At 40.4% G+C, this 12,255-nt stretch overlaps 1 protein-coding gene and 1 pseudogene across 6 annotated transcripts in view; both read right to left on the reverse strand.

The window, feature by feature from the left end:
* Positions 1–12,255, reverse strand: part of F8 (coagulation factor VIII) — a 151,594-nt gene that overhangs the window by 16,913 nt on the left and 122,426 nt on the right.
* LOC103345409 (ras-related protein Rab-18 pseudogene) lies at positions 6,601–8,937 on the reverse strand (annotated as a pseudogene). Its single transcript, XR_016228326.1, has one exon. The product of XR_016228326.1 is annotated as a ras-related protein Rab-18 pseudogene (transcript).

Genomic DNA, 12,255 nt, shown 5'->3' on the forward strand with positions numbered 1-12,255 from the left:
TGAAGAAAAAAAGTACCAGGCAGAAGAATGGAACAAGGGAGATTAGGCGTTGGACAACTCTACCTTGAGTTCCTTTAAAAGATTCATCAAAACTGACAGAACTATTTGGAATTTTGCTCCTCTGTCATGGTCCACAGGCCAGTAACAACAGTATTATTTTTTATTAAAGATTTATTTGTTTATTTGAAAGAGTTAGAGAGAGAGAGAGAGAGAGAGAGAGAGAGAGCGGTCTTCCATCCAATGGTTTACTCCCTAATTTGCCGCAATGGCCGGAACTGTGCTGATCTAGAGGCAAGAGCTTCTTCCAGGTCTCCCACGCAGGTGAGGCGACCCAAGGACTTGGGCCATCTTCTACTTCTTTCCCAGGCCATAGCAGAGAGCTGGATTGTAAGTGGAGCCAGCCGGGTCTAGAACCGGCGCCCATATGGGATGCCGGTGCTTCAGGCCAGGGCATTAACCCATTGTGCCACAGTGCCAGCCCCAACAACAGTTTTATTATATGGGAATAATTATAAATGCAGAGTGATATTAGCAAGTTGGTAAAATAGGAGGGTCTCAGCTCCCAGTCCTCTGTAGAAACAACAATTTAGCAACCATCTATGGAAAAAAGTGCCTTTGTGGGAGCCTTGGGATCCAAGTTTAAGGCTGAGAAAGCCCAGTAGAACCTAAGACCAAGAATGACTGGTTTGAAAAGGCAGGCCCACATCTTGGTGATATGGCTTCCAACCATGGACCTGGCTACAGACCCAAAATCAGCCTATACCTTTGTGGACTCAGTGTTAGCCACATTTATGTATGGTCCTGCCACCAGCCTTATCTGTGCAGGGACCTGGGAGAAACAACTCCAACTGATACCCCTCCATGATAGGCCCACTGACTGTATACCCTGGAATATCTCTTCACCATGGTCTGTGGGGAGTTCTACCTATCCAGGGAACTGGGGGAGCCGTGCCAGTCTATGTACTCCAAAACAGGCACACTAACTGGAGCCAATTGTAGACTCAGAAGTATCCCTATGATCTAGCTTCAGTACTGCTCTACCATGGTCTTGGGAAATCCTGCCTGTAAAGGGATCCAGGGGGATTCCATGCCCATATGCATTCAGGTTCAACAATCACAAGCCTAACTAGGGATGTTGAAGCAGTTCCAGGCCCTCCACTATGGTCTGCAGGTATTTCTGCCCACCCTGAGACACAGTGAGAGCTTCACTCATTCATACCTCTGGTAATGGGATTACTGTCTAAAGTCCTGAATGTGGGCCCAGAAGAAGTGTCTATTTCTTTAAATGTCCAGAGACCAATGAAAGGCTGCATGGATTACAATCAGGAAAACATGACCCCCTCAAAGGAAACTAACAAAGGCCTAATAGTCAATCCAAAAGACATGAAGATCCATGAACTTCTTGACAAATAATTAAAAAATAATTACTTGGGAGATCCAAGATGGCTGAATAGGGTGTAGCCACACTAACTTAAGCAGCTCTGGGACATGAAAAGAACAAAAGAAGGACTACATTTCCAGAGGTAGGACAGAAATTTTCAGCAAAGTGAAAAAAGAAAAAGAAAAAAAAAAAGACTCCATGGGACAAGAGAAAACAGAGATATCACTATAGCCAGCCATGTGGTGCTGCCAGCTGCTGGCTCTGAGCTGCCATCTTACCACATCAAGGTAGGAAGAAATATCTACATGCCCCAGTGCTCACAGTTTTAGCTAAGAGGGAATTCTACAGTCACCCACTGACTTTTACTTCAGCCTGGAGAGCTGACTGAGGTCTAAGCAACTGCCAGGTTTGGATCAAGGAAGCCACATTGCTTTCATCCACTCCCCCACCCATACAGACTGCCATATTCATCAGTGAAAAGTTGCACAGTGTGCCTGTATTCTGCTCCTACCAGCATCTAGTCAGAGTCAGGGCAATGTGTGGAGTAAAGGACAGAATTCCCTGAATCTTGCAACTGTGGAAGTTGTGGAGCATTAGCCCCAGAGCTATGCTTACACACTCTACATGAGCCAGGTGGATTCACCTTAGCTTCTGGGGACTAACACCAGAACCAGCCCATAAAAATCTGCTCCCACCCTGGGAGATCTGTATAATGACCCCCACTACACCCTGCAACAACAGGACAATTCATGCTAAATTTCTTGGTGCCACTGGATCTACCCAATGGACACAGGGGAGAACCTACCTGCATTCCACCCCTCTGGACTCATACCCTCCAGAGTAAAATCCCCTGTATACCTTGTAGTCACACTGTAGGACTGGAATAGGGTTCAGTTCATATACCCTAGTCCTAGGACTAGGGATGTTGGAATTATAAGCCATAGCCTCAGTTGAACTCTGCTAGTAGGACCTGAGGAAGGCTCCATCTACACCACACAGACATAGAGCCACAGCAATTGGTGTCATTGGTGGTACAAGTGCCAGTATCACTCAGGCTTGCCAGTAGGACAAGGGAGTAGCCACCCTTGTCTCCCTCAGCACCAAGAACAAGGCCTTGGCTATCACATTTGCCAAGGAGACTGACAATGAATTTTCTTTGGACCAAAGACTCATACCCAAGGAAACCCTTATTCATCTCAAAGCCACACTTCTATTCTTATGAACTGCAGCAGTCTAGACCACTGTGTCACTTACAGACACAGCTGACATTGATTAAGACAAAAGAAATCACTCAGAAACTATACTCCTGGGCTCATCTAGAACCAAAGCCAAAACAATAAACTAAGTGATACACTGAATATTAGCTAAACCATAAACTATTTTCCAATAAAACCTACTCCATAAAGAAGGGACAAGTATACCAGATGGGCAGATGTCAATGTAGGGACACAGGAGACATGAAGCAAGGTAGCGTGATACCTCAAGAACAAAATAACCCTCCAGAATTAGATCCTGAACTGAAGGAAATCTACGAAATAACAGATATAGAATTCAAAATAATGATTGTAAGGAAACGCAATGAGATGCAAGAGAATACAGATGGACAGATTAAAGAAATGAGAAAATCAATGATTGACATGAATGAAAATATTACTAAGGAGATAGAACTCATTATGAAGAACCAAATAGAAATTTTGGAGAGGAAATCTTCCATCAGTGAAATAAAGAATACAACAGAACTTTAACAGCAGAATAGACTACATGGAGAAAAGAATTTCTAACCTCAAGGGCAAGAATTTTGAAATACCCCAATCAGACAAAAGTAAAGAGAAAAGAATTAAAAAGAAAAAAGCCTTTGTGAAATATAGGATGTCATTAAATGACCAAATATTTGTATTCTGGGTATTCCTGAAAGAGAAGAAAAGCAAAAAGGTATTGAGAACTTGCTAAATGAAATAATAGTTGAAAATTTCCCAGGTCTTAAAAGAGACATGGGAATCCAGATACAAGAAGTTCAAAGAACCCCAAGCATATTGAGCCAAAAGTCTTCTCTAAGGCGTACTGTCATCAAATTGTCAAAAGTTAAAGAAAAGGAGAGAATCCTATGGACAGTAAGAGAAAAGCTTCAAGTTATATACAAAGGAATACCAATTAGGTTAACATCAAATTTCTCAGCAGAAACCCTACAGGACAGAAGACTGGGATGATATACCCAAGGCCTTAAAAAGAAAAGACTTCCAACCAAGAATATTGTATCCAGTGAAGCTGTCCTTTAAAAGTGAAAGAGAAATGAAGTATTTTCCAGATAAACAAAAACTGAGAGAATTTACCACCAGCAGACCAGCCTTACAAGAAATTCTGAAGTCTGTTCTGGATTAGAAGGAAACATGAAACACGTGTCACTGCCAAATTCACCAATAGAGCAGATAGAATCAGTATCCAGTTAGAAAAATGCCAGGTCTTGGTTCTTATCTATCAATACTAATCTTGAATGTAAATGGATTAAATTCAGCAACCAAAAGACTTAGGTTGGGTAAATGGATAAAAAAAGGACATCACTATATGCTGCCTACAAGAAACTCACTTCACAATGATACACACAGACTAAAAGTGAAGGGCTGGAAAAAGATATACCAGGCAATCGAAAACCAAAAGCAAGCAGGTGTAGCTATCATGAAAACAGATAAAGCAGGCTTTAAATAAAAAACTGTAAAGAGAGATTAAAGATATTATATTTTCATAAAGGGTTAAATTCAGCAAGAGAACATAACAATCATAAATATATATGCACCCAACACAAGACCACCCAGATATATACAGCAAATACTATTAGACATAAAGGGAGAGATAGACTCCAATACAATAACAGTGGCTGACTTCAACACCCCACTCTCATCAATGGAGAGGGCATCCAGACAGAAAATCAAGCAAGATAAACGGGAGTTGAAATATACTACCAAGCAAATGGACCTAAAAGACATTTATAGGACATTTCAGTCAACAGCTACTTACACACACTCTTCTTATTAGCATATGGAACATTTTCTAAAATAGACCACATATTAGGACACAAATCAAGTCTTATCAAATTTAAAAAGCTTGAAATCATACCATGTATCTTCTGAGACCATAAAGGAATAAAACTAGATATCAACAACAAGAACAACAGAACACTCATAAATGCTTGGAAATTAAACAACATGCTACTGAATGATCAATGGGTCATTTAAGAAATTAAAAAAAGAAATTTAAAACTTTCTTGAAAATACAGCAAAAGGAGTATAAAGTGGGATGTTTATAGCATTAAGTGCTTACATTAAAAAAAGAAAAATGTCTCAAATTAAAGATCTAATGATCCATCTTGAAGACTTAGAAAAACAAGAACAACCCAAATCCCCAATCAGCAAGAGGAAAGAAATAATGAGGATCAGAGCAGAAATAAATGAAATTGAAACTAAAAAAATTACAAAAGATCAACAAAATGAAAAGTTGGTTTTTTGAGAAGATAAAAAATAAATAAACCTCTATAAAGAAAAAAAGAAAAAAATCTCAAATAAACAAAATTAGAGATGAAAAAGGAAACATTACAACCAACAGCACTGAAACACAAGGAATCATAAGGAACTACTATGAAGAACTATATGCCAATAAACTGGAAAACCTTGAAGACATGGATGAATTCCAGGATTCATATAACCTACTAAGATTAAATCAAGAAGATATAGACAACCTAAACAGACCCATAACAAGCAATGAAATTGAAGCTGTAATTAAAAGTCAAGGGAAAGTTGGGACCTGATGGCTTTTTTACCGAATTTTATTAAATATTCAAAGAGGAAGCAACTCCAATACTCTTCAAACTATTCCAAAATATTGAACATGATAGAACTCTGCTAAGCTTTTTTATGAGGTCATCATTACTTTGATACCAAAACCAAACAATGACATGAAATGAAAAGAAAATGACAGATCTATATCCTTAATGAACATAGATTCAAAGATTCTCAATAAAATACTAGCAAATCAAATCCAGAACCACATCAAAAGACCATATATCATGATCAAGTGGGATTTATCTCAGAACTGCAAGAGTGGTTCAACATTCACAAATCAATGAACATCATAAGTTGCATCAACAGAATGAAGAACAAAAACTATATGGTCATCTCAACAGATTCAGAGAAAGCTTTTGATAAGATTCAACACCACTTCATGATAAAAAAAAAAAACTCCACAAATCAGGTATAGAAGGAATATTCCAGGGTCAGCTTTGTGGCATAGTGAATAAAGCTACCTCCTGCAGTGCCGACATCCCATATGGGCACAAGTTTGAATATCGACCACTCTGCTTCTGATATAGCTCCCTGTTAATGCATCTGGGAAAGCAGCAGAAGATGGCCCAAGTGCTTGAGCTCCTGCACCCACGTGGGAGACCTGGAAGAAAATCCTGGCTACTGGTTTCCGATTGGCCTGACTCCTGCTATTGCGGCCATCTGGAAGAGTGAACCAGCTGATGGAAGATCTCTCTCTGTCTCTTCCTCTCTCTCTCTCTCTTTAACTCTGCCTTTCAAATAAACAAATAAATCCTTTTTTTAAAAAAAGAAGGAACATTCCTCAACATTATTAAGGCTATATCTCACAAACCAACTGCTAATATCATGCTTAGTGGGGAAAATTTGAAAGCATCTCCCCTCAGATCTGGAATAAGACAAGGATATCCATTTTCACTACTCTTATTCAATATAGTACTGGAAGTTTTAGCAAGAGCAATTAGGGAGGAGAAAGAAATAAAGGGCATAAAAATTGGAAAAGAGGAAGTTAAATTATCAATGTTTACAGACGACATGATGTAGTACATAGAAAAACCTAGTCACTCCACCAAAAAAGCTGTTAGAATTGATAAACCAGTTCAGCAAAGTTACAGGTTACAAAACAAACATACAAAAAAGAGTAGCTTTTGTATTGCTAATGATGAACTCACAGAAAAGAGAAATCAAGAAAGAAATCCCATTTACAATAGCCACAAAAATCAAATATATAGGAATAAACTTAGCCAGAGAAGTGAAAGATCTCTACAAAAAAATTATCAAACATTGATGAAAGGAATCATCAAGGACACACAAAATATGGAAATATATTCCTTGCTCATGGATTGGAAGAATTAATATCATCAAAATATCTATACTATGTAAAGCAATCTACAGATTCAATGCAATCCCTTTTTTTTTTTTTTACTGTGGAAAAGATTTATTAGTCTGTACAAGTTGGTTTTTGATAAACTACTGATTGCTTGTTACAATAAATTACCAAGGTTTTCTTGCAACAGTGTTTTCCCACACACATCAGAATCTGGAAGTAAAACGCCTTTCTCAAATTGTCATTTAGTGTTTTTGTCCCTACCCCTCTAAACAGAGAAACAGGTTTTGAATATCAACTCCATTTATAGATGCCAGAAGACATGGATATTCACCAACATTACACGAGCTACAACAGAGGAACCTGGACAAACACTGTCAACATTTATGATGGAAAAAAAAAGCTGGTTCTAAAAGTGGCAATTATGACAGGAGTTACAATAAACACACTATATGTGCCCTTCTGAAACCAAGATGAGGGAAACCTTACTGCGGTTCTGCAAAGTACCACGCTAACTCTAGATGCTGGGCACAGGACCGTGAGTCCAACAGACACACCACAAGATTAAAACCCCAGGTAAGCAACTGCGCTAATCACTGAAGGAAATCACAAAGTAATGCCAAACTTCTTTAGTGTATCAAGACTATTTTAGAAGCATCATCAAGACAAATAGATTTAAGACTAAATTGGCCTGGGCTACATTCTGTAGTGTGGGTTTTGCTTAGTGCTCGCAGAGACTCTCAAACACCCTAGAAAAGCTGTGAAATCATGCTCGCTGTCGTTCCTGAAAGGAACTTTGGCAGGTCTGATGATGCCTGTGAACCTCCCTGGGGTTCTGGGGTTCTACATACCAAATGATCCAGTAATTTAAAGAAATATTTAAGCACAAAGAAGGAAACCAAAAGTGGACCTTGTATCAACACATACTAGAGATGGACTTTTAAAAATTACATGATAAATGTAAGTCATAAAATCAAATGCACTGATAAAGGTACACCTGTTTTATGTTACATAAAAAACTGAAGACTGCAAACTGTGCATGCTTACCATAGCATTCTACCTGGGAAAGCCGATGAGTGGGATGTCTTGCAATTATTTACTGCCATGATACAAAACAATTATGTGCAAACTGCAAGGTCCCCCAAATAGCAGTTAAAGAATATTTATGCAGAACGATGCCACTGTGGGGAGCAACTGGGAGCAACTCGGACTAGACTAAGTTACTGGAATTAAGACTTATTCTATGCATCTGCTTTCCCACAATATGGCGCTGAGAAGGGAAACAGCTTCTACTCAGCTGCCTCCAGTTCAACCAATAAACTGTGGGACCTGCTCCTGATTGGAGAGCAGCGTACTCGGCGTGTGGGTAGCAGAGTTGGGATTGGTGGAAGGACTATAAAGGAGGAGAGAGACGGCATGCACCAGGAACATCTAAGGGGAACATCTGAAGGAACACCTGTGCAGCCCCCGAGAGAGCCGGCCGGCGGTGTGCCGCTCCCCCGCGGAAGTGGGGAATGTGGCAGGGGGAACCGCCCCTCCACGGAGGTGGAGGGACAGTAGCCAACCCAGGAAGAACCAGCAGCAAACCCGGGGAGGGCCGAGCAGACGAAAGAACAGCGCAGGGTCCTGTGTCGTTCCTCCACGAAGAGGGGGAGCGACATGCCACTATCTGGTGAACTAGGCAAGAGATGGAACTTCCCAGAGTTGACAGCACAGAGCAGTAACCACTGCAGGCGTCTGCCCCGTGGCCTTCTTCCCTGTGTGACAGTTTCACTCCTTTGTTCTGGGTCTCGCTCTCCCACAGTCCGGGTGTCTGAATGATCTTTTTGACAAGCTCCTCAAAGGCACACTGGACACCATCACACGTTTTTGCACTTGCCTCTATAAATAACATAGAATGCTTCCGTGCAAACTTCAGGCCTTCATTTCTGTTGACTTCACGATTTTCCTTATCAATTTTATTTCCAACTAGCATGTTTACTATGTCATTTCTCGTACAGTATGTTTCCAATTCATTTAACCAATTATCCAGTTTAACAAAGGTGTCCCTTCTCGTGACATCATAAACTAAAATAACACCCTGTGCACCTCTGTAATAACTTGGAGTTAGAGTTCTAAACCTCTCTTGACCAGCAGTATCCCATATTGCAAGTTTAGCCTTATTTCCATCCACTGAAATTGTTTTCACCTTAAAGTCGACACCTATAGTTGCTGCGAGCTCTGGATCAAAAGTATCATCTGTGAACCTCAACAGCAGGCTGGACTTGCCGACTCCGCTCTCGCCGATGATGAGGATCTTCAGGGTGGTCAGCACGTCCTCGTGCATCCTGATCCTGCTCTGAGCCCTGCTTGGCCGCCCCGGTCCGCCTCTCACTTCACCAGGGAATCCCCCTTTTTTTTTTTTTTAAGATTTCATTTAGTTATTTGAGAGACAGACTTACAGACAGTGAGAAGGAGAGACAGAGAGAAAGGCCTTATGTTCACTGGTTCACTCCCCAAATGGCCGCAATGGCCGGAGCCGCACCGATCCAAAGCCAGGAGCTTCTTACGGATCACCCACGTGGGTGCAGGGGCCCAAGGACTTGGGCCATCTTCTACTGCTTTCCCAGGCCATAGCGAAGAGCTGGATGGGAAGAGCAGCAGCCGGGACTAGAACTGGCACCCATATGGGATGCCAGAACTGCAGGCGGAGGATTAACCTACTGCACCACAGCACTGGCCCATAATGCAATCCGTTTCAAAATAGCAATGACATTCCTTACAGAATAAGAAAAAGCAATCCTAAAATTCATAGGAATCACAAAAGAACCATAATAGCCAAAATGAACCTGAACAAGAAAAATCAAGCTGAAGGCATCATAATATCTGACTTCAAAGCATACTACAAACCTGTAGTAATTAAACATCGTGGTACTGGCATAAAAACCTATACATAGGTCATTGGAACAGAATAGAGAGCCCAGAAATTAATCCACTAACATACAGCCAACTGATTCTTGACAAAAGTGCTCAGAACACACAGTGGAGTAATGCTAATCTTGTCAACAAATGGTGTTGGCAAAACTGAACATATATATGTAGAAGAATGAAATTAGATACATACCTTTCACTATATACAGAAATCAACTCAAGACCAATCAAAGACCTAAATTTAACACCTGAGACTATGAAGTTGCTGAAGGAAAATGTAGGGGAAACACTCCAAGACATTAGCATAGAGGATGACTTCTTGGACAAGACCTGCAGAGCACAGGTAACAAAAGCAAAACTAGGGGTAGGTGCTGTGGCACAGTGAGTTAATGTCCTAGTCTGAAGTGCTGGCATCCCTTATGGGTGCCAATTCGAGACCTGGCTGCTCTACTTCCAATCCAGCTCTCTGCTGTATCCTGGGAAAGCAGTAGAAGATGGCCCAAGTCCTTGGGCCCCTGCACCCATGTGGGAGACCCGGAAGAAGATCCTGTCTCCTGGCTTCGTATTGGCACAGCTCCAGCTGTTGCAGCCATTTGGGGAGTGAACCATCAGATGGAAGACTCTCTCTCTCTGACTCTCCTCTCTCTATGTAACTCTGAATTTCAAATAAATACATAAATCTTTAAAATGAACAAAAGCAAAACTAAACAAATGTGACTATATCAAACCCAGAAGCTTTTGAACAGCAAAGGAAAAATAGAGCGAAGAGACATCCAACAGAATGGGAAAAAATATTTGCAAACCACCTATCTGACAAAGAATTACTATGCCAAATATATCAGCAACTTAAGAAAACAAACAACAACAACCAATTCAGTTGAGACATGACCAAAAAACTTCAATAGTGAGTTCTGAAAATAAGAAATACAAATGGCCAATATATGGGAAAAGGCTCAACATCACTAGCCATCAGGGAAATGGAAATCCAAACGACAATGAGATACCACCTCACTCTGTCAGAGTGGCTAAAATTCAAAACACAGAGAGTAACAAACGCAGATGAAGATATGGAGAAAGGGAAACACTTATACATTGTTGGTGGGAATGTAAATTAGTGAAGCCACTGTAGAAAATAGTGTGGAGATTTCTTAAAAAAACTAGAAATAAACTTGCCATATGCTACCCAAAAGACTTGAATACAATATATCAAAGAGATACCTGCACCATTATGTTTATAGCAGTACTGTTCACAATAGCTAAAATTTGGAACCAACCAAGGTGTCCATCATCAGATGAATGGATAAAGAAAATGTGGTATATGTACACAATGAAATATTATTCACCTATAAAAAAGAATGGAATTCTACCATTTGCAGCAAAATGGATGCAACTGGAAACATCATGTAGAGTGAAAAAAGTTGGATCCAGAAAGACAAATACTGCATGTTCTCCCTTGTTAGGTGGGAACTAAAATTTAAGAAACAAACAAACAAACAAAAAAGTTTGTGTTTATCAGTATTGCTACAAATATAGTTTTTGTAAAATTTTGTTTTATACTTTTGTCAAACCAATGGTTAAGAGTGTTATACTACTATAGTTTTAATGATCTGTGATTACGTTAAAATTTAATGTATATGGGTAAAATGATCTTTTTTTCATTCAATTATTGCTTATAAAGATTTTAGATATTCACTAAACTAGGTTAATTTTCCTTTTTACTTGTTATTTTCCAGTGACGTATTAAGCCTTTTTTACTGTAATGTAAATTCAAAATGTTATCTCTAAAACTAAAAAAGAGACAGAAAGAAAGGGAGAAGGAAGGAGGGTGGGAGTAGAGGGGAAGGAAAGAAGGAAGAGAGGAAGAGAATATCATTATGTTCTTAGAATTGTTTCTATAAATCACATTGAATCTGTTAAAAACTAATTTGTGGGGAGCAACTCGGACTGGACTGAGTTACTGGAATTAAGACTTATTCTATGCATCTGCTCTCCCACAACATGGCGCTGGGAGAGAAGAAAACAGCTTTTACACAGCTGCCTCCAGTTCAGCCAATAAACTGTAGGACTTGCTCCTGATTGGAGAGCAGTGTGCTCTGCGTGTGGGCAGCCGAGTTGGGATTGGCAGAGGAGGACTATAAAGGAGGAGAGAGACGGCATGCACCAGGAACATCTAAGGGGAACATCTAAGGGGAACATCTGTGCAGCCCCCGAGAGAGCCGGCCGGCGGTGTGCTGCTCCCCTGCGGAAGTGGGGAATGTGGCCAGGGGGAACCGCCCTTCCACGGAGGTGGAAGGGACAGTAGCCAACCCGGGAAGAACCAGCAGCAAACCCGGGGAGGGCCGAGCAGACGAAAGAACAGCGCAGGGTCCTGTGTCGTTCCTCCACGAAGAGGGGGAGCGACACTAATTAAAATTAAAATAATTTTTAAAATTAAAAATAATTTCTTAAAGAAGCTTAATAACCTATAAGACAACAGAGATAGACAATAAAAAAATTCAGGAAAACAGTATATGAACAAAATGAGATGTTAGTAGAGAAATAAAGAAAATAAAAAGAACCAAACCAAAATTCTTGAGCTGAATATAATGACTAAAATTAAAAACCAGTAGAGATCTTCAACAGCAGATTTAATCATGCAGAAGATAGAATCAGTTCAGGGATGGGTGTTTGGTATGACATAGTTAAGTTGCCACTTGGGATGCCCACATCCCATGTTGGAGTGCTTGAGTTTGAGTCCCATCTTTGCTTGCAATTCAGCTTCTGGCTAATGTGCACAGTGGGAAGCAGTAGGTGTTGGCTCAAGTACTTGGGTCCCTGCCACCCACATG

Source organism: Oryctolagus cuniculus, chromosome X (genome assembly GCF_051225735.1).
Source record: "Oryctolagus cuniculus isolate XC-2025 breed Fujian yellow rabbit chromosome X, ASM5122573v1, whole genome shotgun sequence".
Lineage (NCBI taxonomy): Eukaryota > Metazoa > Chordata > Mammalia > Lagomorpha > Leporidae > Oryctolagus > Oryctolagus cuniculus.